Here is a 21,338-nt window from a genome sequence, read left to right as displayed (position 1 = left end):
AAAGAAAAATCTCATCATGGCAATCTTCTTTAAATCCTATACCTAATCTCATTGCCTAAATTTGTCTTGTTTAGCACCTAATGGCTTCTTTCAAAGGAAGAATCTTATCATTCTTAGTTCTAAGAAATTCTCAATTACCATGCATTTAAATATTGTTTGCTCTTCCTTAACAATGAACTCTCCAGTTAGAGCTTCTCTTAGATGCTGCAACTTCTGGATTTATTCTCCTTGTCCTTAACTTTTATCCTTATACTCATCTTTTTACAAGAGGTTGTATTGTATTCTAAAGTAATTCTTAGGTTCAATCTTCTGTGTGTTTTTAGTGGTTTAGTAAGTGTTCTCTGGAATTGACTCATGTGACTTATTAGAGTGAATTTTATAAAAATCCTATAATTTTTCTTATCTGTAAAATAATGGTCACAATAGTGTTGCTTATTTGACTATGGTGAGAAGTAAATAAAAATATATAAAGCTCTTAGGATAGTGCTTGGCATATAAGTGACCCAATAAATGATAGTATGTTATTATTTTTTTATTAATTTTCTTTTCAGCTGTTTCCATTATGCTGTTCAGTCCATCTATTAATTTTTTAATTTCAACAATTATGTTTTTCACTTCCTAGGCATTAATTATTTTTTATTTGTAATTGCCTGTGCTATTTTTTATTTGTTAAATGTAATGTCCTGCTCTAACTCTGTGGATGTTAATTATACATATCTTCAAATTTATAACCATATAAATTTTGATTGTCCTTTTAACTCTTTCTTGGGTATAAGATCTTCAATTGTGTCTCTCATGGAATGTCTTTCCTCAGATATTTGGTCATTCCTTTATTATGCTCATCTTCACAATGGAGACTTTGTGTTGGATTTGCAATTCCATCTGTTTTGATAGCTTCCTTTTAGTGGCTTCATATTTCTTCCATCATGTCTTATCTGCTTTTCATAATTTATAAATTTCTCTTGACTTCTGCCTCACTGATAATCTTATACATTTTTGAGAGAGGCTTATTTCAGAGAGAAGGTTTTTTTCTATGACTTGGAATTTGACTAACTCTTCTTCCTCATTTCCCATCACAGTTTCCGGCTTCATGAACTAATGCAATTCACTGATATTCCCAGCTGTCCCTACAGTATTCCTTTTCAAAAGCTACTTCCTCTCCTTAGACTAGCTGGTTCTGAATTTCATTCCTCCAACATGTCACTATAGGTCAGCTCTGCTAGAATATGGTTTTCTCTCTAAGCTTCTTTAATAACCCTTCTCCACCCTGAGTGGAATTGGCCACTACTTTCTTTGTCACTCAGCCTAACTTAGCTCCTATATTCCTATCAGTACAACAGTAATATATCATTATTTGTATTGGTTTATATGTGTTAAAGGGGAAAACATGAGTCAACATTTTTAATCCTTGGTCTTCAACCTTCACTGCTCTTCTAAAGAGCAAGTGTCAAGGAATATCTTTCAGCTTGCCGATCTGGATAATATATGAAAGTGCAAACTGGGAAGCTGAGAAAGATTTAAATAGGACTATTTAAGGAAAGAGGTGGGGGAGGAAAATCCAGAGTGGGAAGGAGGCTGAAGTCAGACACTGAGAGGCTGGAAGTGAGGGATTTGGAGGAGGAGGGAGGGAAAATTTTTTAAAATTAAAAAAAAAGTGTAAGGAGATTAGGAAAGATTCTTTTTGAGTAGGATGGAAAGAGGAAAAAGAAAGGGGATGACTAAATTTTTCTGTGCAAAATATATTTGGGGGAAGAAAAAGTAAGAAGGCAGCTATCTGCAGGCTAGAAGAGGTTTCTCACCAAGAACCAAATCTGCCAGGACCTTGAACCTCCAAAGATGTAAGAAATGAACATCCATTGTTTATGCTACCCAGTCTGTGGTATAAGCAGCCCACGCTCACTTATATAGTTTGATTTCACCTTACTGAGCTAATATCTGTTCTTACCCATTTCGGAGCTTCTGGAGAAGAACTTATCCCACAGGGTTAAAAGGCCATCTCCCTAGTTTTAGGAAGGTACAGAGTAGCAGTAACGTGACTGATAGATAGTCACAGGGAGAAAGGAAAGGATGTTTATGATGTTCTCCCTCTCTTAGTCGGCACATAGGCAAGCCCAGGGTCACCAACTAATATATGGTCCAACCCAAACGTATGAATTTATTAATATCTACACCAGGGCAACAGACACAGACTAGAGCTGGCCAGGACAAATCCAGATGTTAGTTAACCTAGTTTAGTTCCTTGTTTGAGTGACAAATGATGCTAATCCAGCTCTAGTTCTCTTTTTCTCACAAGTTCCCCTGGGGCACAGTTGTCATTGCTTCAGTCTTAGGCAATTGGCTGGTGATAAGACCTATATTAGGGTTTAAGGGAAGAGAGAGTCTTTTTTTTTTTTTTTTTTTTTTTTGTCTTTTTGCTATTTCCTTGGGCTGTTCCTGTGGCATATGGAGGTTCCCAGGCTAGGGGTCGAATCAGAGCAGTAGCCACCGGCCTACGCCAGAGCCACAGCAACTCGGGATCTGAGCCACGTCTGCAACCTACACCACAGCTCACGGCAATGCCGGATCGTTAACCCACTGAGCAAGGGCAGGGACGGAACCCGCAACCTCATGGTTCCTAGTCGGATTCGTTAACCACTGCACCACGACGGGAACTCAGAGTCTTTCTTAGGCCTCAGTCTAGATGTCAAGTAATAAAATAGTAATTTGGAAAAAAAAAAAGTTTTGGGTCCCCAAATTCTTGAGCCTTATATATTTCAAAAGTCAAGGGTTTGTTTGGGTTCTGGTTTGATTTCTTTTTTTAATTTAAAAAGCTAAAACTTTGCATATACAATATATTTTGCAAACTCCCCAGTAAGATCTGGGGAAGCACCCTCTGGTCAAACACATTAATATATTTTTCAACAAAAAAATGTGGATAGTCACTTAGTTTGGATAAAGAAAGAGTTTAAATAGGCATTCATAAGTCCAGATTTGGTTTTGCTCCCAAACAAATTAACTGTAAATTAATGAAAAAAAACCTTTTGATTTTAAGTTTATTAGATTTCAGAATCACAGCTAAGGAATAGAAAAGACTTTCTCTTATGTGAGGACCTAGAAAGTCATACTGCTTGACATGTAGAACACTTTGAACAATTTTGTGATCAAGCTACCTTAATAATAAAATGCTGAGTCCAAACATAAAGCAGGAATTGGTGGAAAATCAATGCAGGCTAGATCCAGTCATTGGTTGCCTTACCAATATCAATTTCCCATCATTATCTTTGGTAACTGTACTTGAATCTCCCTCTAAGTAACCACCTTTCTCTTTTGTGTAGTAGCTTTGTGTTTGGGGTATAGTGACTCTACTCTCTGATCAAATCAATAAGCCTAATCACATTCCCTCAGGCTCCAGCATTAGGTTAAGGGAAAGGAAGGAACCAGTTCTGAGCCCCAAATACAGGACCCCCTTACCTATACCTGTCTCAGAAATAGCCCAATCAAGGTAAAATTCAAAATTCTGATCCATGGTTGACAATGGAGGAAGCACACAATCCCTGTTTCTGTTTAGAACCACAGGTAAATTAGCCTGGGGATAAACTGACATTTGGGAGAAGGCTTAAGAATCAAAAAGGAACAGAATGAAACTCAAGGTTATACTGTGCTGAATTTTCTCTCACCTTTGAGTTTCTTGATGACAAGTCAACAAATTGCCAACTTGTGTGGGGTTTTCTAATACCTATAAAAGCATCCAAATGTGATGTATTTTAACACATTTTTTTTTCTATCTCATTAGATTCTTTGAAGGAAGTACCAGGATTAATTTATTTCCAACTTCCCAGTTCAAGCATAGTGCCTATCTTATCATAAGCCTAAAATAAGTGTTTAGTTAAGGATGCTATATAGTCTGAAGCCTGGTATAGCATAGTTCTCCAGTATGAATAAAGTAGAAGCAATATTTATAAATAGGAAAAGAAAAGACAGTAGGCAGTTCATATTTATAAATGAATGTATAAATCAGTTGATAAGTGAAGAACTTAAACCTGAAATTTATCATTTCATATGGTTCTCCTATTTTGCTACAGTGATAGCTAAGACAGCTACAAATATACACCTTTGGTTTAAAAAACAAACAACCCTGAACACTAGGAAAAAAACAGAACATAAACAAAAGGAAGGAAAAAAAATCCAGTCCAATAATTTTTTAATGGATAGTGGGTTTCAGAATAAGAATAAGAAAAAGGAAAATAAGTTCACAGTGAAATATCATGAACATGGCACTTCCGCAAACAGCATTCTTATTTTGCAAAATGTATAAGCAAGCTAAGCCTAATTCCAAGTTCTTTTTAACATTTTGATTTCAGTGCTCCCAAGAAAAAAGAATTTGGTTATCTGGCAATGGTTGTTGCAAAAATTAACTAAAAAGGATGCTTTGCTAAAAGGAGAACCAAATGGCAACGTGGAATGTTCTTTGAGACAAGAGCCAGAAGTCTTACATGGTAAGAATTCTATCTTTCTTTGATATTAATAGCAGCTAGAATGTAATGTATGTCCCAGCCTGCAAGATAAAACCCACCCCTTTAAAAATCAAGACAATGTAACTTTAAGCAGCAAGCGAAATGAAGGCTAAATATTTGGGAAAAACACTGTAATGAACTGTAAGATATGTAATGAAAGAATCTTCACTGTGCAGAATCAATGTCACTGTCACATCTGCTAAGCTATGACATGCATCTATCAAAAATACTTTAGAAATAATTAAGTAGATCATTACTGTATTACTCTTTCTCCCCCTCACTGTGGGGGCAGACTAAATAACTCATTACCGAATTCTCTTAACCCAGTGGAGTCCTAATTTCTATTTTTAAGCATCTATTAATGTCTTATATATTACTTATAGCTATGTCAGATGAAAATATCTCATGCATTTCTTTCTTTCTTTTTTTTTTTTTTTTTGCCTTTTTTTTCCCTAGGGCCACACCCACGGCATATGGAGGTTCCCAGGCTAGGGGTCTAATTGGAGCTGTAGCCGCAGCCTGTGCCAGAGCCACAGCAACTCGGGATCCAAGCTGCGTCTGCAACCCACACCACAGCTCATGGCAATGCCTGATCCTTAACCCTCTGAGCAAGGCCAGGGATCGAACCTGCAACCTCATGGTTCCTAGTCAGATTCGTTAAACACTGAGATAAAATAGGAACTCCCTGCATGCATTTCTTCAAGATTTATGATTAGGATGATAAAATCAGTTGCTATAATATCAAGAAAAATGACATTGCAAATTTCAAGTACAAGGCAACTTAATTTGTCCACCTTTTGCCTAACTATAGCTGGTGATTATTTAAAAATTAAGTTACCGTCTCCACATCACATTTATTGTTTCACACATTTAGTGAAATTTACTCAGCACATACTCTGTCAGGCATTTTACTAGACGCTGAGAATTCAAAGACAGAGAGACATAGGATTAACCTCTCTACTTGCAAATGTTTCCCATTGTAGTACAGGCTAGCTCATGAAGGAACATTTATCTTTTCTGTCTTGCTAAAAATGCCAGAGAAGTCCCAGTGTTTTAGTCCACAGGCAGTTGTTTCTATGTATTAAATGTCTTGCAGCCCATTTACCAACTCCTAAGATGCCTTAAACATCTCCAGACTTAACCCGATTGTTCAGTTGAATCATGTTAAATACCTGGCATCCTACTGAGGAGAATGTGCTGATGTTCTTCCATAAACCGAAAAGCTCCGTTTCCACCGCCTTCGCTCAACAACAGTGAAGATCTACGTTCCCTTGAGGGAAATATGGGAAGAAACTACCTTAAAATTATCATAAAATCAAGCTTAAGCTAAACCAAAAGGGAAATGGTTGGTACATTTTGTCATAGAAATATAATGAAATAAGACTCCGAAGTATTCTCCTTCCATCTAGCTGTGAATTAATAGTAAAAAAAAAAAAGTAAAACACCGTTAAAGGCCTTTTATCCTCATACATATTTAAAATTTAATGACCAGATGTGCTTGCTATTTCTGTTTTAATTGAGCTGTGAGAATCCAGTCACTGGAGTGGGTTAGCACTTCCAACAGTCTCAAGGGGGTTTCCTGAGCTTTCTCTGCTACCCCAAAGAAGCTGGCTTGCAATGGTTTGATTATTGGGGGGGAGGCATTAGTTGATTTCAAATTAATGTGTATTTTCATATGTTTGTATAAATGTGGATAACATTATTTTTAAAAGAATCTTATTTTCAGGAGATAAAATTATTTATATTTGGAAACACATGATCCAGAAATGTGTGGGCATCGTAGTCATGTATCTCAGACATTGAATCTGTTCTGTCTTTTAATACAAATTTGTACTGCTCTCTCTTGAATAACTTAGATGTTGAGGCACTTCATTCCGGCTTCCGTGTTCTCATGATCCTCTGCACATATCTCTGCAATCACATTTCCCACACTGTTTGTCAGTTTCAGATCCCGTCTAAGCCACCAAAATGCAAGCTGCTGTAGAAAAGGAAATATGGTTTATTACTCTCAGTATCCCCAGTGCCTAGCAAAGTGTAGAACCAAAAAAATCAAAGCATATTGGACAAGAAAGGAAGGAAATATTTGGGGTTGGAGAGAAGGAAGTAATGAAAGTAAGGAAATATGGAGAGGACTATAACAATCACTAGATGGGAAAATATTTTAATAATGTGGTAGGAGGTGGTTAGAAACTCTCCACTACATCTACTTGGCAAAAACATCATGTTTGTTAAAAGCTTAATGTGGTAGATTCATCAAAGAGAAAGAAACACTCAAGGGTGGAAATTGACTTCATGTAACAGGGTGGGCTAACTTTAGTAAACTCTAAAAAGCCCAGGGACTCAAAATAACTATTTATTATGAAGTCTCAAAAAATACCACAAAAATAACAATATGAACTTGGGCTATAACAACTTGACCTCAAGATTTATGCTTCTTGTGGATGTTTAAGATAAATAATCACATGCTCTTTGACTTGACCCAGCGGTAGGATCCATGTCCTCTCTCCTTGAATTTCAGTGGGGCTGTCTCTCATTACTATCTGATAGATTGCAGTAGAGGTGACTTTAAGCCTGTTTCAAAGCTAGGCTAAAAATGGCTATGCAGCTTCCACCTTGTTTACTGGAACCTGGTGCCCTGAGCCTCCATGTTAGTGGTCTGACTACTCTGAGATCAATATATGGAAAGGCTCGGAACATCCCAGCTGATTTCCCAGCAAACAACTTCCATCAGCTGTCTTCCCTGTGGGTGAGCCATCTGGAAATCAGCCTCATTGAGCCTTCATATAAATGCAGCCCAGCCATTGTTTGACGGGCCCTACTTGAGAGACCCAAGTAAGAAATTCTTGCTGAGCTCTTCTTGAATTTTTGACCACAAAATTTTGAGCAAAATAAAACAATTGCTTTTAATTTGCTAATGTTTTAGAATAACTTGTTACACAGCAAAATTAGCCACAATCCTTCCATTTATGGAGCCTCTAATCAAGACCTACTTAAAGTAGTTGAGAGGTCAGGTCCAACTGTGTTTAATAACATTTTTTCTGATACAAAAAGCAAGTTTACAAGAATTTTGCCTTAAAGTTTTCAGAGGAACTGAATATAAACAGTTTCAATTAGTGAAGGATAATAGCTGAATAAAGAACATTAGTCACATATACTTAATTTTTCTTTTGTCTTTTTAGGGCTACACTCATGGCCTATGGAGGTTCCCAGGCTAGGGATTGCATCAGAGCTATAAATGAGGCATAATTCAGGGATAAATATTTTAAAAGAAGGTCACAAATAGTCATCAAAAAAACTTAATTTTAGAACCTAATGAATTTTTTTTTAACCCCCACAAAGTCTTCAAGTTGTTTTCAGAATAGCTGAGGTTTTCTCCCTTTTAATTTTTTTCCTTTTTTATTTTATTTTATTTTTGGTTTTTTTAGGGCCACACATGCAGCATATGGAGGTTCCCAGGCTAGGGGTTGAATCAGAGCTGCAGCCTCCAGCCTACACCACAGCCACAGCAATGCCAGATCCAGCCATGTCTGTGACCTATACCACAGCTCACAATGACCCCAGATCCTTAACCCACTGAGGGAGGCTAGGGGTTGAACCTGTCAGATACTAGTCAGATTCATCTCCACTGAGCCATCATGGGGACTCCCCTCTCCCCTTTTTTGGCTTCTTTTTTATTGTATAATAGTTTCATGTGGAGTTTGTGATAATCAGCAGATATTGGAAAAAAACCTCCCATTGGCAATCCTGGATCTTAAATGTCTTTTGAAATTTGAAATAGCTCACAAATGGCAAATTCTAGAAATTAGCAAGGATCTTTCATCCCGGGAAGAACATTCATTCTGAAAAGGAAAGTTCAGGGCATTTAGCTTATGTGAATTGGCAGAAAGCTAATGTTCTCTGGGGAAATTTTAGTATATTGGCAATAATTATAATTGTCATAGCTCAGATTTTATTCATGTCATGTGATAAGAATGACACTGCAAAGATTTTTTTTCTTTTTTTTTGGTCTGTCTGTTTTTTCCAGGGCTGCACCCAGGGCATATGGAGGTTCTCAGGCTAGGGAGCCAATCAGAGCTGTAGCCACCGGCCTGCGCCAGAGCCACAGCAGCGCAGGATCCCAGCCACGTCTGTGACCTACACCACAGCTCAGGGCAATGCCGGATCCTCAACCTGCTGCGCGACACCAGGAATCAAACCCACAACCTCATGGTTCCTAGTCGGATTCATTAACCACTGAGCCACACCGAGAACTCCAAACTGCAAAAAATTAAATGTAAATGGTGTTAAATGTGACATTCATTTGATCCCATTATCGTAATCCACAGGTACAACTGCTTTCAATTTATTTAGCTTGTTTTCTAAGTATATGTCTTCTTAATTTAAAAAAATGCATATTCTGTACTTTCTTTCATCAAGAAAAATGTTCTATTACAGTATCTGAGGATATAACTCACAACTCGTTCTCTCCTTTCTTACCCCTCACATCATCTTAGCATATTTAAATTTTTAGGTAAAAGATTATTCAATGTTTTCACTACCATGACCACATAAATATTATTCATGCTGAACCAGGTAGAATACTATGATGCTTTTGATTTCTTATATAATTTATTTCCTCTGTAGTTACTAAGGTTCTAAAATTTTGCTTATTTGTTTGCCTTTCACTTCTTTGAGGATCTAAGCCTTCTATACTTTCTCATAACTTTTAAAATGCCTCTCAGTACAATTTTCATGACAGTCAAACATGTCAGATTTTTTTTCCCTAGAATCAGCTTTCATGCTCTGATCTGAATTTTTAGTTCTCTGGGCCAGATAAACATGTTTGCTTTCCCCTCTCCTGGAACTATTGTTTACTTTAATCTTGGGAATTGCCTTTGCTTCCACTCTTTACTAATTTTCCCGACTCTTACTCCCCAAATCTCTTGTATATTATTTTGGTTTAGATTCAGCTATAAGTTAAAGAAAAACAACCCCCAAACAATACGCAAACAAAAACCCAAAATAAAAAAATAAAAAACTCTTCGGAGTTCCCATCATGGCACAGAGGAAACGAATCTGACTAGGAACCATGAGGGTGGGTTCAATTCCTGGCCTCGCTCATGGGGTTGAGGATCCAGCTTTGCCCTGAGCTGTGGTGTGGGTCACAGACGCAGCTCAGATCTGGCCTTGCTGTGGCTCTGGCTTAGGCTGGCAGCAACAGCTCCAACTGGACCCCTAGCCTGGGAACCTCCATATGCTGTGGGTGTGGCCCTAAAAATGACAAAAAAATAAAACAAAATAAAATAAAATAAAACAGACTATAGATTTAAAGAAATCCTCAAAGTTACTTAAATAATGGAAATTTATTTCTTTTCCTTTAAAGACTCTAGTAGTAGATAGTCAGGGTTGGTGTCATAGCTTCACAAGTATTAAGTACCCAGAGTCCTGTTTTGTCCCTCTGCTATACTTACAAGGTTGCCTTGTGGTCCATAAGAGTTTCTCCGTTGCTAGCTATCAAGTCTTCATTATAATCAGCACCAAGAAGGAAGGGTGAGAAAGGTATACTTCCTTCTTTAAAATTTTTTTTCCTACATTTATTGGCCAAAACATAGTTCCTTGGCTATAATAACTTGCCAGGATATAATTATTTTAGGAAATTAATGATTTTTAAATTTATTTATTTATTTTTTGCTTTTTAAGGCTGCATCTGGGGCATATGGAGGTTCCCAGGCTAGGGGGTGTATTGGAGCTACACCTGCTGGCCTACACCACAGCCACAGCAATGCCAGATCTCACTGAGCGAGGCCAAGGATCGAACCTGCAACCTCATGATTCCTAGTCAGATTCGTTTCCTCTGCGCCATGACGGGAACTCCGGAAATAAATAATTTTATCTGAGCTCCAGTATCCCCATCTAAAATTTGGAATTGTGTTATCAAGTACCAAGTGTTTAATGGATATTGGGAGGCAATGACCACATTTGCCATAATCAGCCTCATTGGAAGGGATGGGGAGGAACCAGGAATGGGCAGAGAGAGAAGTCATACTCAGAGGTAGCCTGGGTGACATCCTCAGCCAACCCCAGGGGAAACTCAAGAGCTAAAATATCTCATTAGAGATGTCCCTTTGAGGTCAGAATAGCTGGACCTTCATATTGCTGCCTCTGTCAATCATTAAATGAGGGTCACTTTACGCAGCGTATATTCTTGGGTGAAGCAGCTCTTTTTTTGGCTAAAGCATCCGAAGAGGCTGACAGCTGTCTTTCACAGCCCTACCTACCTACATTTTCATCCTGCCAGGATAGAAAGAACTTTTCTGAATGGGATTCTGGAGCACTCAGCCTTATTGTTATCACCACTCCCAGAGACTAGTTTCTTCAAAAATATTTATAAAAGTCTCCTTCACTAAAGTATAAATGGATAGGAATGTTTGAGTGCAAGTTTAAAACAGGTTCATTGATTAAGTACAAAGTGGTACTACTGAGGCCAGTCACAGAGTATCCTTAAGCTTTTTTGAGTATTCCAGAAAATATAAGACAAGATCTTATTTGCTATCTGGTGAGTGAATATAATTAAGAATCCATACTTCCAACACAATTATTCAGAACCTAAACCCTGTTCTGAAAAACTGAGTCTTCTTCCCTGGGGACCAGAAGACAGATTTAATTCTAATTTTGGTATCTTCCTTACAAAAGACCCATTCATGTTCCTATCCTAGAAAAATCTTTTCTTAATCTGCTACTTATTCAGTGCCTCTTTTCTGTCCCTGCATATACACAGCCATGCACTATGTTTTATATGAATTGTCTCTGCCATGTGCTCTAAAGAAGCCTGCCCATATATCTAAGCCCTTCACATCATCTGAAAACTTTTGTAGGGTCATCATACCAGTGGCATCATCCTCATGTCTAGGTGTCTTTAACTATGTGTCTTATTCCTATTTGTCACACTTTTTAATGTATCATAGCCCAAATTCTCCTATGATTTCTATTTCCTTAAAAATTGCAGAAAATATCAATTGATCAAATAAAATTAATTTTAAATGTTTATAATTCCCAACTCTCTCACTTTGAGTTGTTTCAGTCCTAAGGAAGATACTATTAATTGTTCAGAGGATTGGTTGCTGATATAAAAGGATGATGAATAAAGAAAAATATGCCTCTTCTGGATATATATATATATAAAATTTTTCCTCCAGAAGAATCATTTTAATGGGCTTCTCTAGTTTTGCAAATATAAGGGTCCTAGGCACCCATAGTTCCAGGGGATGATATTACAAGATATTTGTAGAGTAGAGAAAAAATGCTCTTCTGAATAGTAACTCTGGATATGTGGCTCTGGTTGCTAGGGAAGAGGTAAATAAACATGCATGAGGACCAAGGACCCCTTTGTTTCACTGTTCAAGCACTGGTCTGATGGAAGATGATCTCACTACTGTTTTATAGCTGGAAAGGAAATCAAGGCCTTGCCAAAAAAACTCAGGAGGGGAGGAGAAGTATGGATCCGTGACCCAGGTTCAATAGTTAGTCTTAGTGATAATAGCAAGGGCTGTGTTCAGTTCAATGTTCTTGTGGTTGAATTGTAATCTTGGGAACCAGATCATGGGCATTATTATGACCTGTTCAGAACTGGAAGAATCAGAGTCTCAATGAAGCATAGGACTCTGCAGGACCAGCATTAACTTCATCATTGTAGAGACAGAAGCAATATAGAAGCATTATAGAGGTGGAAAGCTGGGCTCCACTGGCAAACCAGTTTGATTTTTATACTTTCTATACTTAGTGTTTAAAAGAATGATCTCTTTTGCAGTGATTAAAGCAATAGTATACTTAAATAATTTAGGGATAGAAGGTGCCCTCGAAGAGGAGATTCTTAGCTTCCTGTTTATTTGACCATGTGAACACTGGGTTAATTAATTTAAAAATAAAATAAAGGTGACCATTATGGTCTGAATGTTTATGTGACTCCAACATTCATATGTTGTACCCCTAACTCCCAGTGTGGCTGTATTTGAAGATGGAGCTTTTAGGAAGAAACTAAGGTTAAAGGTGGTCATAAGAGTTGGGTTCTCATCTAATAGAATTAGTGTCTTATTCTATGAGACACTAGAGAAATCTCTGCCTTCACCATTGAGAACACAGGGAAAAAGCAGCTGTCTGCAAGTCAGAAAGGAGCTCTCACAGAAGCAAATTGGCCAGGATCTTGACATTAGACTTCCACTCTTCAGAATTGTGAGAAAATAAATTTGTCACTTAAGCCACTTGGTCAAAGATAATTTGTTATGGCAGCCCAAGCTAACTAGTACCATGACCACATTTGTACTCCAAGTTAATGTAATAGGTCATAAAAGTCACATAAAAATAATGAAGAACTTTTTTTTTCTGGGTGAAAGGTATAGGTTCAAGTTTAACAGGAGAAAGTGCATACAATATCATGAGCATAAAACCAGGACATATTTATAGTGCTTCCAGACACTCACATAAAAGCAAACAGACATAAGAATTTAAAGAAAAATTACGAGTCCTGGTGACCTTGTTGCTAAAGGTCAGCTTTATATTGAATACAGTTGGCCATCTGTTACCCTAGGCTAATGAATATGATTTTTAAAAGGCCAACTAGAAAAAGGTAGATTTTCTTTGTGGTCTGAATATTGCCCATGCAAAGTCCCAGAATCATTTTTAAGAATCTACATCTCTCTGAGATAACATTCCTGTATGATGGTTTTTGAAAATGCCTTTTTTTTTTCCTTTTTTTCTTAGAGGAATGGAAAGTGGGATAAAAAGCTATTGAAATCAACGGTCTGTAATTAAATTCTGGGACGATTAAATAACTAAAGCGTACCTCCTATGAGCATGTAAGGTCATATAATACTTCTGCTTTGGGAAGTCACAAATAAAATTCCATTACATTGCAGTGTTTATTTTTTCTTTATAAACTAGGTGGATGCTGTCTTTATTTACCAGTTAAAAAGGGCATCTATTGTTGGTAGGTGATGAGGTAGCAATATAGAAGGAGAGGGAGAATGATCCTTCCAGGATCAATGCAGTGGTTCACTGATGACTGAGCAATATTACTTTCTATGTGACAGACTGAGAGAATAGAAACATTGAAAAGATTTACTGAGCATAGGACACAGGGAATTTATTATTAATTTCCAGTTAGCATTCAAAGAAGATAATTTTTTCTTTATTTTTTTTTGACAGCCACACCTTCAGCATATGGGAGTTCCCATGCTACAGGTCTAGTCAGAGCTGCAGCTGAGGGCTACACCACAGCTACAGCAACACTGAATTCAAGCCACATCTGAGACCCATGGCACAGCTTGCAGCAATGCCACATCTGTAAGCTACTAAGGCCAGGGATTGAACATGCATCCTTACAGAGAAAACGTTGGTCCTTAACCCGCTAAGCCATAATGGGAACTCTGAAAAAAGACAATTTTGATATGTACTTCATTTCTTAGCCATTTGGAAATTTTAAGCACTGAAGTGTATCTTTAGGGGGAAATTTTTAAATTAGGATTTTTTTTTAAGAAAAAGAAAACATTGCTTTATTCCTCTGGATAAGTAGTAACCTGCTCAGTTTCTTTCCTTTGATCACCTAGGTATGGGTTTGATTCTGGGCCCACCATAGCTATATGGCCTTAAATATGCATTTTTTTAACCTGTAAAGTATAATAAGATGATAGTGAAGATTAAATGAGCATATACAGAGGAAAAGTTTAACACAGGACCTGGCATACAGCAGCCATTCAGTGAATCATAGCTGCTGCTGTTGCAAAGATTCTGCTGATGCTGCTGATGGTGATAAGTATGCTAAGGCAAGGGTAGAAAGCGCTTCTGTCCTATATTTGTCATATTCACTCAACCTCGTTTCTGCAAATATTCATGAAGCCATGGATCTGACTCTGGGCTAGACACCTGGTATAAAGATATAAATAAAATAGATATGACTTCTGTGTTCATTGTGGTTATGGACAAATAATGAGAAGAGATAATAAACTAAGAATCATAAACATAAATATTCAAATGAAAATATGGATAAACTTTATAAAGAAAAATTAACAGTGCTATGGGAGAATATAAAAGGGAATGAAGACAGAGGGGTGAAGAAGGGCCTCTTTGAGGAAACATTGCTGAGATGTGAAGAAATAGAATGTGATTGGGAAAGTGCACTCCAGCAGAGGGAAGAAACACATGCACCTGAAGAATGTCTGAAAGACCACTGGGGCTGAAATTTAGTTGGGGGTAGGCAGCAGGGGTATGACACTTAGAGGGAGAAATAGACAGGGTCTAGCCTGGACTTGTTAAAGGCTAGAATTTTTCTTAAATGCAATGAAAAAAATCACTTAAAAATAAAAAAATAAAAGCTGTTGAATTATTCCAGGGAGGGTATGATAGTAGTTTAAGGAAGCATCATGGCAGTAGAGAAAGAGATGAATGAATATTTTATAAACTTACTGTCATATTATATTATTATGATCATGATTATTATAAATATAAAATGCAGCTGAAGATATATGTATACACATCTTCATATATGTGTATATATATCTTCAATTGCATATCATATTTAAAATAATTATGACCATAATATGCCAAGTAATTTATTAAGCCCTTTCAAATGCATTATACCATTTAATCCTTATAGCCTCTTTAAAAAGCATATACTACTTTCTTTAATTTTTTTGTATTTTTATTAGAGTTGATTTACAATGTTGTATCAATTCTGCTGTACAAAAAAGTGACTCAGTCATACATACATATATATATATATATATATACATTATTTTAAAAATATTATTTTCCATCATTGTTTATCCCAGGAGATTGGATGCTATACAATAGGGCCTTGTTTATCCATTCTAAATGTAGCAGTTTGCATCTACTAGGCCCGAATGCCCAGTCCATTCTGCTCACCCTCTCCCTTGGCAACCACAAGTCTGTTTCTGAAAAGCAGATTTTACTTTCTCATTCCTCCTTTTTTAAAACAAAAGTCAGAAAAGTTAAAATAACTTATTCAGGACCACACAGGTAGAAAGTAATGTTGCTGGGATCTGACTTTATGGCGTTTTAAAAAATATTTTTAGTGACGTATAGTTGACTTACAATGTTGTATTAGTCTCGGATGTACAACAAAGTGAAGCAGTAATACAGATACATGTATCTTTCCTTTTCAGATTCTTTTCCCATATAGTTATTACACCAGTATTGAGGAGATTTTCCTGTGCTATACAGCAGATCTTTATTACTTATCTATTTTATATATAGTAGTGTGTACATCTTAATCCCCATCTTCCAGTTTATTCCTCCCCTCACCCCCACACCTTGTTTCCCCTTTGGCAACCATAAGTTTGGTTTCAAGACCTTTGAATCTGTTTCTGTTTTGCATAAGGTTTTTTTTGCATTATTTTTATTAGATTCTACATGTTAGTGATCTCATGTGATATTTGTCTTTCTCTGTCTGACTTCACTTAGTATGATAATTTCTAGGTCCATCCATGTTGCTAAAAATGGCATTATTTCATTCTTTTTATGGCTGAGTAATATTCCATTGTACATATGTGCCACATCTTCTTTATCCATTCCTCTGTTGATGGACATTTAAGTTGCTTCCTTGTCTTTGCCTTGATTCTAAAACTCATATCCTTAAGCGTTACTTATTTTGTGCTTACCAGTTAATCTAGGTAATATGTCTAGATCCTGTCCCTCTGTGCTCATTCTAGGATTTCCTTTCAACTTTCAACCCTGAGGCTTTGGAGTGACTGTGGGGACAGTGCTGTACCAGGAGCATCTGTTTGAAGCAGCTGCAGTCAACTTTAAATCTGCCCCAATAGCAGTGGCAGCAGCAGCTTTAGGAGCTCTCCTCCAGAGTGCTCTAGTGTTTCAGAAAAGTGGCCTTTAGAGAAAAGTGAGAGGGATTATTGAAACTTTACCCTCACACATTAGGAAAAGTGGAGTGGTAATTGCTTATGTTGTCTGATGCTGCAGATAAAAAGGCAGAGGAATTGGAATAAGTGTTTTGAAAAAAAAGTGGAAGATTATCAAATCAGAAGGGTTTTTTTTTGTTTTTGTTTTTGTTTTTGTTTTTTGTCTTTTAAGGCTGCACCCACAGCATATGGAGGTCCCCAGGCTAGGGATCCAGTCGGAACCATAGCCACTGGTCTATGCCAGAGCCATAGCAGTGCAAGATCCGAGCCGCATCTGTGACCTACACCACAGCTCACAGCAATGCTGGATCCTTAACCCACTGAGCGAGGCCAGGGATCAAACCCACATCCTCATGGATCCTAGTCGGGTTCTTTAACGGCTGAGCCACAACAGGAACTCCGCAGACCAGAAGTATTTTAATGAGGGGAACAGGGTCCAAAATCTGAATGACGTCAAGTGGGTGAATAAAGATTCAGATAGCTAACTAAGAGGATATGCTTTGGGGGGAGGGGAGGAAGGAGAGAGACTAGACTGATGTATAAAGTGTAAAGATCTTAACATAACTACAGAGAAGAAACACGGAAAAACATGTCCGATAATAGATAGTGAAGAGTACAACAATAATTGATACCACTATGGTAAGGTTACTATATGCTGTATGTAATTAAATGTGTCATCTCATTTAATTCATTCTCACAATAACAGTTATTTACCAAAGATATCAAGAAAATTGCCTTGCATTACCCAGCTAATAAGTGGTGGAGTCAGGAATTATGTCTCTTTGCCTTCAGCATTGAACTCAAATTCTATATTCCTCTGACACAAAAAGAACCAGCATGGATTTTGAATGAATCCTCTCTGTGATTCTTGTCTCTAATACTAAAGGAGAAGGGAGTCCAGAAAAGAGAGAACAGAAGAAAAAAGGAAAATACATTCCTGGGTCAGCTCTAGAATGACCTCTCTTTAGAAGACAACCACTCTGGCTGAGAGACTAAACTGCAAGGCTTGACAGACAAACAGTACAGACAAATCCTAAAAGTCTACATCTCTAGTGACAGAATGAGGTTTCTTTGGAGTCACTGCAGATACCAGACAAATAGTAGTACACTGAAACCATGCATGGGGAATAATAAGACTGATGAGATTTCTGTTCTTATCGTTTCCTTTAATTTGACATATTGTGTAGGGGGAGGGAGGGGATTACGTTACAGCTTAGAAATATTAAAATGTGCAAAATGCCACCCGTCAAAATTTAACTGATTGGCATTTGGTCAAGGGAGCCTATTTCTAGCGAAAGAATACATTATTAAAGAGAGAAGAGTCTTCTAGATCAAAGGCCAATGCTGTTTAAGAAGGAAGACAGTGATTTCCTGAGGTCTATGGCTTGCAGTTGTCACATCGCTGGTTGCTGGTAATAATGACAGCTGCCATTCATTAAGCACTTCTTATGTGAGGCACCACTCTAAGAGCTGCCCATGCTTTAATATCATATCATTCAATTTTCATAAAACCCTATGTAAAACTGCTACAACTATAATAGTTCACATTTTATCTTCATTTTGCCTTCTATACATAAAACAAAAAGCAGAGAAAAAACATTAAGAAATTTGTCTAAAGTTGTACCGCTGTTAGGTATTACAGGTAGAATTTGAGCCTGGGAAATTTCACTCTACAGTCTGTACCATGCTGTCTCTCTTTACTGTAAATCTTTTGTCTGCCTGTCTATTTTTTTAGTGTCTGGTTGGGTTTTGGGCATATACTGTTCACTTGCTCTAACATTCTAACATTTAGGAATGTTAGCATTCCTAAGTCAACGATGTGGATTAGATGTTTTTTGAGACCCTCCTCACTTTGCCTCAATTAAAAATAATAAAAAGTCATTTTTATATTTTTGTCTTCTTTTCTTTGTCTTTGTGTTTGTTTGTTTAGGGCCACACCCGTGGCATATGGAGGTTCCCAGGCTAGGGGTCTAATAGGAGCTACAGCTGCCAGCCTATGCCAGAGCCACAGAAACTGCCAGACCTGAGCCACATCTGCGACCTAAACCACAGCTCTCAGCAGTGCTGGATCCTTAACCCGCTGAGTGAGGCCAAGCATTGAACCCGCAACCTCATGGTTACTAGTCAGATTTGTTTCTGCTGCGCCACGATGGGAACTCCAAAAAGTCATTTTTAAGTAGCATTGAAAATTACTTGATTCCAAAGGCCTTCTTTACTATGAAGCACTCTACAAAACGTCTTCTTTCATATATGTAAAGATGGAAGCCTAGTTAGAAACCTAGGAACTGAAGAATTTATTGCAGAGCTTAACACAAAAACACATATTAAGTGTTGTTTGCAGAGAGTAGGTAAAAATTTCCATACTTAAATATTCTAATTTTATAAAGGTTTTTAACTTTTTCTTTTTTAAAGAAGTAGACTTAACTTTCCCTCTCTAAATGAATATGCTAGGGGTTGGCTTAGTTGGAAGTGCCTTAGTGGATCCAGGCTTAAAATAAAGTGTTTTCCCTTAAAGCTGTTGCCAATGATGACATGAAAAAGTGAGGCACAGCCAAAGGTTAAGAATGACATTCATTCCACTAAGCCAGAGAAGGAAGGCCAAATGGGTCACCAGACTAGAGACCAAATACTAATATGGAAAGCTAGAGTCCAGTGTCACCATGATTAGCAAGAACAGAAGTCAAGATAAGCAAAAATTACCTAGACCTGTCAGTGTTGTCACCAGTGCTTCTATGTGGAAGCTGCTGCTCAGAGTTGCTTGGGAGAGCTAACTTTGTTTAGAGGGCAGTGATGGGTCAAGTTGAATGCCTCCAGCTGCATTTTGAAAATATGTACCAATGGAAGTAGAACATGGGATAGAATGACAACACACTCTCCTTTAGTATGTGACAGTTTTTCCTTCAAAAACTCACTTTTCTCATGGTACAGTTTTTTGATTTATCTTCTCTCATTATAGTCACTCTCAATAAAGTTATCTTTTTCCTCCCCTCTACCTCAAATGGCAGAAATGAAATTTCTGCCTTTCTGCTCTCAAAGGCATCTCTATAGAACCCTACAGAGCCAAGTTGGAGACATGAGCTTTTCCAATTTTGGCCAAAAATATATTAAATCAAATGGGAGTCAAAAGAGGGTTGTCACTGCTTTTGTTAAGAGCAAAGGTTTTGGGCAGAGTCTGGCCTCTGACTATACTCTCCTGCTCACTCACCATGTGCCCTACTGCTCTGACTGTACAACCCTGGATAAGCTGTCTGCTCTGTTAAACGTTCAATTATTCTAGCTTCATGACACTGGACAACTGAGTGAGAGCATACCAATGAGGTTTAAGCATAGTAAATGGTGACCATGTTTTGTTGATATTATTGTTAGCATTTAAAATTGTCAACAGCTGGAGAGTTTGCATGGTCAATGCCTATTTAAAGCACCTCGGTTCCCTCCTGGCACATGGTGAGCTATTTCAAAGACAGAAAATGACTAGCTTACCTTGACAGGGGTCATCTTCTAACTTAAAGTATTTGATGACTTACTGGAATAAAAGAGAGAAAAACATAGTACAATGCTTGATTTAGATATAATACAACTCTATTATTAATATTTCATACTCCTGCTTTGGGATGCTGAGACTGGGGACGATATTCCTCCAGCTTTTATTAAGGGGCACCTGATTGATTTGAATTGTACACTCTGGTTTGACAGTGGAAAATATAAGGCTTAACTATCTCAATGAGTTTATAGGGAGAGATTGATAAACTTTAGGATTAGAATGGGACAATGGGAATAAAAAGAAGAGTGAATTTATAAACATAGTTGTCTTAAAATTATTATAAAAATTGAACAAAGATGTTTATTAATTCAAATTTGAAAAGTTCCAAATAGATAATTCAACCAAATTTCCCATTCACTCATTCTTGTTTTTCATTCAACCGATGTTTATTCAGTGCTCGCTGTGTACTAGATGCTTGAGATTTAAATTATCTTTATCTCTAACAATGGATCTTGACCTAAACAATAACAACAAAAGACTAATGAATTAATGAATTGTAGTGAATAGACTTTGTAAAATAGTCTTAGGTTATAATCCATTAGTGATTATTTATTTAGCAAGTTTACTACTCACTTTGCACTCCAACTTCCATATCCTTGCCCCAGGCAACCTTTGCCCAAGGCAATGGAAGGAGACTGGAGGGCAATGGAAGGAGAATAGAGAGGACAAGGAATTCCTGCTCCCATCTTGCTTGCTCCTCCTCAGGTCCCCTCCTTCCCTCACTTAGCTCCAGTAGCGGTATTTCCTCTCCTTTCTCCTTGAGGCTTAGGACTGGTAATGCCTTTCCCTTTTTGGTAGGATGTAAGTATTTCTACACCCTTCCATGGTTCTCTTATTTCTGTTCACTCCTTTGTAGACAGCTCTTTGATTATATTTTCTTTAAAGTCTCATATGTGTGAGCTCTCTGTCCTGCCTGGACTTGAAATGATAGATAAATAATTGCATCTATATAGCTGAGATAAGAACTTATTTGTTATTCATAAAAACAAAAATGTTACCTAAAACAGTTTTAATATTTCCAAATAGATACATTTACCCCAAGCATCATGAAGTGAAACTACTTTGCTATTGTTATAATTCACGTTTATACACTTACATCTAGGGATGTATATGCATGTCATTGACCATCAGTAACTTCCAGACAGCAATTTGCCTGCTAGCTTTTATTGTCCTGAGAGTCTTAATTAACACCATAATGTTTTATGTAAGTGAGTTCTATGTCCCCAGATGTGTCTGGATAGGTACTTCAAGACTTTTCCCTAAGAGACTGAATTATCCCTACCCTGCTTCACAATTTCTCTTGAATGTAGAGAATAGTGACAAGAAACCAGAAAGGAAGCACCATGTTTTACAGTTTAGCAGGGAATTGAAAAGGAACAGATAGGCAATCTGCTGCTT

General features: G+C 37.4%; 1 long non-coding RNA gene across 2 annotated transcripts in view; it reads left to right on the top strand.

Annotated features, from left to right (window-relative positions):
* Positions 1 to 21,338, top strand: part of LOC110260239 — a 117,209-nt gene that overhangs the window by 10,143 nt on the left and 85,728 nt on the right. For both annotated transcript variants that reach the window (XR_002343165.1, XR_002343164.1), the window contains exon 2: positions 4,341 to 4,475. This is a non-coding gene — a long non-coding RNA (uncharacterized LOC110260239). The remainder of the gene's footprint in view (positions 1 to 4,340; positions 4,476 to 21,338) is intronic.

This window comes from Sus scrofa, chromosome 4 (assembly GCF_000003025.6).
Source record: "Sus scrofa isolate TJ Tabasco breed Duroc chromosome 4, Sscrofa11.1, whole genome shotgun sequence".
NCBI classification, from domain to species: domain Eukaryota; kingdom Metazoa; phylum Chordata; class Mammalia; order Artiodactyla; family Suidae; genus Sus; species Sus scrofa.
Note: the sequence above shows the minus strand (reverse complement) of the source record. Positions and strands in the feature narration are given on the sequence as shown.